We start from the raw sequence: 5,967 nt of genomic DNA, 5'->3' as shown, positions 1-5,967 counted from the left end.
AATAAATATGATGGGTTGAAAGAACAGTGTGTAAGGTAAATTTTAATTACATCTGGCCAGTGTAATTATGAATTTACAGGTACACATCTGAACTTAAATACTTCATTATATTTGGGAATGTGAATACATGATTATTAACGCTAAACTATACAGATGTCTAGTCGAACTAGAAGATATGAAAGAATAGCTCGTTCAGAATCTGAAGAAAGGGAAGAATCACCTGTCAATCTTCCAACTGGCACATCTGAAATCGGAGGTCGAGGAAGACCAAGGGGACGAGGCAGAGGAAGAAGCCAGTTTCAAGGAAGGGGCCAAACTGAAACTCATTCTGAACCTGAAGAATCCCACTCTGGAAATGTTCAAGAGAGATCGRTGCCACACCCTGAATATGTAACCAGGGACATGTTGGCTGAAGAAATGGGGAAGTTGCGGGAAACTCTAACATCTATCATGGGAGTACCAGCCAGGGTAGAAACAGAAAGAATAGAAATTCGTCCCTAGGTACCATTTTCTCACAACAAGGAGGGAGATATTAAAATGTTTTTGGCATGTAAGCCACCAACATTCTTTGGAGAAAGGGATCCAGTGAAAGCTAGAAATGGAATCTGTGTTCAACACTATTCGGTATCCGAAAACAAATAAAGTTCGATTTTCTATTTCTGTATTAAAATCAAATGTTTTATTCTGGTGGGAAGTTGAATCGTCGGCCATAACATATTTTTACAATCGTTGTCTTGGGCAGAATCCGTGGATCGATTCAAGAATCAGTTTTGTCCTAAAACCGCTGTTAGACAAATGGATAACACTAATAATCTAGTTATGAATAACCAAATTATAACGATTTAATGAAGAAAGTTATGAAGTCTCAAGAATAAAATAATAAAGATTAAGAACAATTTTGAGCTTCAAAGGTTTTACTTTATTAGATTATAAACGTAAAACAAAGAGTAAAAACCTTATTTTTACAATAGACCTAATCATCTATTTATACTAATCGGCTATTTAGAAGATAACTATCTATTGCTACTTTCTAGCAAATCTTCTAATAAACAGATAAGGTTTATCTTTTATATGGATAAGCATTATTATCAAGATAAACTCTAATTCCAGCTGTTGACTTGTCATCTCCAGCTGTCATTAACGATGTTATGAATTCATCCTTATCTTTGAATCTTCATGGCCTGCTTGAATGAACTGATAGAAAATCTTCTAAGTGATGTTTGTCCAGAGTATCAATGAGAATGTTTCTTTCCATCGCATCATCCATTGATCCTCTGGTTGAACTCTTCCATCGGTCCAATGGTTGAACTTTGTCCATCGATCCTCTGGTTAGTCTGTTCATCGATCCAATGGTCGAATTCCAGACTTAGTTGTTTTTGCCTTGATGTCTTCATTGGTCTTCCGGTTCTTCATCACTTGTTGTTTTTCATTACTTTTTACATTTTGCATTGTGGGGTTTAACAAGAAGATTTTCTAAAGTTGGAACAAGGAAATGGAGCAGTTCGAGAGTATACCGAAAGATTTATTGAATACTCTCAATTTGCTAAACATTATGTTTCAACAGAATCTAGGAAAATAGAAAGGTACATTTGGGGTTTGAAACCCTCAATTAGAGAGTTTGTCATTGCTATGAACCCCAATACCTTTTCATTGACGGTAGATGCGGCTGAGGTGACTGAACGAAATAAGAACCGACAGCCAGAAGGAAATGTTGTAGAGAAGAGAAGGTGGGAGGGGCCTTCATCAAATTTTCGAGAGCCGAAAATTGTAAGATATGATAACAGATCTGAACAGAAGGTGAGTGAAAAAGTCTGCTCACAATGCTGACAGGTTCATCAGGGTGAATGCAAGATGGGTCCAAGAAAATGCTATAAATGTGGTGAAGCGGGCCATTTGTCAAGAAGTTGCCCCCAGCTAACAGAAGATGTTTTAATTGCAATTCTCCGGACCATATAAGACCAAACTACCCGTTATTGAGAACTCCACAATTGACAATGAGAAGTAATGTATCGGGTACTCGGGGAAGACCTACTGTAAATAGAGAAGGGCAAGGAGGGGCAAAGGGACGGTCCTTCCAAATGACCAGGAACGAGGCAGAATCATCACCAGATGTAGTAACATGTACTTTCCTTCTGAATTCAATACGTGCTAAGGTGTTATTTGACTCTGGTGCAAACTTTTCGTTTGTATCACCACTGTTTGCTCAAACTGCATGTCTGAATTCTATGATACTTGATAATGAATTAGTAGTTGATATTGCTAATAGTCAAGAAACTGTTACTAGTATATTCAATAATTGTATTATTGTTATTGAGGGTTATGAACTTCCGATTCGGTTATTTCCCATGCCGATAAAGGAATTTGATGTAGTGGTGGGTATGGATTGGTTGGCAAAGTATCAGGCTAGTATTGTTTGTAATCAGAAAATGATCAGAATTACTCTACCAGACCAAGGAATAGTTGTTATTTATGGTGATTGCCAGAATCACCATACCAGTATTTTGTCAGTAATGAAAGCTAAGAAATGCATTCGAAAGAGGTGTCAGGGATGTTTGGCGTACGTAATTGATATTAAGAAAGAAAAAGTAAAAGAGGAATCGATTCCAATTGTTAGTGAATATCCAAAAGTCTTTCCAGAAGACGTATCTGGATTACCACCAGACAGAGTTATAGAATTCCGAATTGATCTAGTACCAGGGGATGCACCAGTAGCAAAGGCACCGTACCGGTTAGCTCCATCTGAATTAAAGGAATTGGTTGCACAGTTGAAAGATTTAACTGACAAGGGATTTATTAGACCCAGCACTTCACATTGGGGTGCTCTGGTCTTATTTGTCAAAAAGAAAGATGGATCTATGCGAATGTGTATAAATTATCATGAATTAACAAGTTGACAATCAAGAACAAATATCCTTTGCCAAGGATTGATGATTTATTTGATCAATTGGTGGGAGCAAGTTATTTCTCCAAGATTGATTTAAGGTTAGGGTATCATCAGCTCAAAGTCAGGGAAGAAGATGTTGCCACAACAGCATTCAGAACTAGGTACGGGCATCATGAATTCTTAGTTATGTCGTTCGGCTTAACTAATGCGCCCACAACTTTTATGGATTTGATGAATAGGGTATATAAGGAATATCTTGATAAATTCGTTATTGTATTTATCGATGATATTCTTATATACTCTAAAATTGAAAAAGAGCATGCGGAACATCTTCGTTTGATATTAGAATCATTAAGGAAAGAAAAGCTATATGCAAAGTTGTCTAAATGTGAGTTCGGGTAGAGAGAAGTTCAATTCCTGGGTCACGTCATTTCAGAAACAAGGGTAAAAGTAGATCCAACAAAAATAGAAGCGGTTGCAAGATGGGAAGCTCCAAAAAATCCTTTTGAAGTCCGAAGCTTTTTGGGATTGGCCGGCTATTACCGTAAGTTCATTCAGGACTTTTCCAAAATAGTTGTGCCATTGACTAAATTGACTCGGAAGAACGTTAAATTCCAGTGGGAAGGAGAACATCAGGAAGCCTTTCAATTATTAAAAGATCATCTTTGCAATGCACCAGTATTAACTCTACCAGATGGATCTGAAGACTTTGTGGTTTACAGCGATGCTCCAAAGTTAGGGTTAGGATGTGTTCTGATGCAAAGAGGAAAAGTGATTTCTTATGCGTAAAGACAATTGAAAGATCATGAGAAGCAATATCCAACCCATGACATGGAATTAGCTGCATTGGTGTTTGCTCTGAAAAATTGGAGACACTATCTTCTGGGAACGAAATGTCAGATTTATACCGATCATAAAAGTTTGCAACATTTGTTCAGCCAGAAAGAATTAAATATGCAACAGCATCGGTGGATTGAACTGGTTAATGACTATGATTGTGAAATCCTCTACCACCCGGGAAAAGTTAATGTGGTGGATGACGCTTTGAGCAGAAAAGAAATAAGTGGAACTATTAAAGCTTTAGCGATGAGGATGAATTTGGTCCCTGACATTCGTAAGGAAATCCAGAGATGCCAACAAGAAGCTATGAAAGAAGAATTTGTTAAGGCAGAAAGGTTGGGTAAGATGATTTCAACCTTGGAACAGAATGACAAAGGACTAATGTGTTTTCAAGGGCGAATTTGGGTACCATGTTTTGGAGATATCCGAAACACTATATTAAATGAAAGCCATAAGTCCCAATACTCTATTCATCCAGGCACCAATAACATGTATAGAGATTTGAAATCTTTTTATTGGTGGCCCGGGTAGAAGAAAGACATAGCTAGATATGTGGAACAGTGTCTGACATGTTTACAGGTTAAGGTTGAACATCAGAAGCCGTATGGAAGTCTTCAATCTTTAGAGATACTTGTATGGAAATGGGATCACATTACTATGGATTTCGTCATGAAGTTGCCTCGAACTCCAAAGGGGTATGACGCGATTTGGGTAATTGTTGATCGTCTGTCTAAATCTGTGCATTTTCTACCAATAAGAGATAAGTACTCTTTGGAAAAGCTAGCACAGATTTATATCAAAGAAATTGTTACCCGATATGGTGTTCCATTATCTATTATTTCTGATAGGGATATTCGGTTTACTTCAAAGTTCTGGGAAGGGTTGCATAAAGCTTTGGGGTCTGAAATTCGACTAAGTACAGCTTATCATCCGCAAACTGATGGGCAGAGTGAAAGAACTATCCAAACTCTCGAAGATATGTTGAGAAGTTGTATTATTGACTTCGGAGGTTCGTGGGAAGATCACTTACCATTGATAGAGTTTGTATATAACAATAGTTACTATTCCAGCATTCAAGCGGCACCGTATGAAGTGTTGTATGGATGTAAATGGCGAACGCCGTTGTGTTGGAATGAAGTGGGTGAAAGACAGTTGACGGGTCCTGAAATTGTCCAGGAAACTTCTGAGAAGATCGAACAGATCCGCGAAAGAATCAGAACAGCACAAGATCGCCAGAAAAGTTATGTTGATAATCGTCGAAAGCCAATTGAATTTGATGTAGGTGATTTTGTGATGTTGAAAGTTTTGCCATGGAAAGGTGTCGTTAGATGTGGAAAGAAAGGTAAACTCAATCCAAGGTATATGAGGCCGTTCAGAATATGTAAGCGAATTGGGTCAGTAGCATATCAGTTAGAGCTGCCATAAGAGATGAGTTTGATTCACAACACTTTCCATGTATCGAATCTGTGGAAATGTTTGGCTGATCCGAATCTAGCTATACCGATGCCAGAGATTAAACTAGACAGTAAACTAAACTTTGTGGAAACACCGGAAGCTGTAATTGACCGAAAAATCAGGGTGTTGAGAAACAAAGAGATAAGCCTGGTTAAGGTTCAATGGAAGTTTCACAAAGGACCAGAAGCGACATGGGAATTGGAGTCGAAGATGAGATCAGAGTATCCTTGGCTCTTTGATTAAAGGAATTCTGGGACGGAATTCTTTTGAGGGATGGATGATGTGATAACCGGATCCTGGTTGTCACATGAGGTAATGAATATGTGATTATCTGTTATATATGATTATATGACAACATGATAGATTTGTACATTTGATCATGTGGGTATGTGAATTATATGCACAAGGTGAAATGCATACACTATATATATGCATGATTTATATGTATGATGTATGTATACATAAGAATGTGCATCTGAGTATGAGTATGGTCATACTTGTAAGGGGCGGTTTAGCCGCCATTCCTATTTTAGAAAGGGGTATAAAAGGAGGGTTAGCCTTCATATTTCATTTTTTTCTGGCCTTTTTAAAAAGAAGTGTGCGATTTAAGAAAAAGTGTTGACCGGATTATAATCTAAGCTTTTCAAAGATTGATTCAAAAGACTTTCAAGGTGAGTGGTTAAAATGCTTTGAATTATTCTGTTGCATCTTGAAATTATGTTTTAAAAGGTTTTATACTTGTTTTAATTTAATCCGGATATGTATTAAGCGAGTTATATATTAAATCG

The sequence above is a fragment of the Cynara cardunculus genome, assembly GCF_001531365.2.
Source record: "Cynara cardunculus var. scolymus isolate 2C chromosome LG 6, CcrdV1, whole genome shotgun sequence".
In the NCBI taxonomy this organism is placed as follows: domain Eukaryota; kingdom Viridiplantae; phylum Streptophyta; class Magnoliopsida; order Asterales; family Asteraceae; genus Cynara; species Cynara cardunculus.
Note: the sequence above shows the minus strand (reverse complement) of the source record.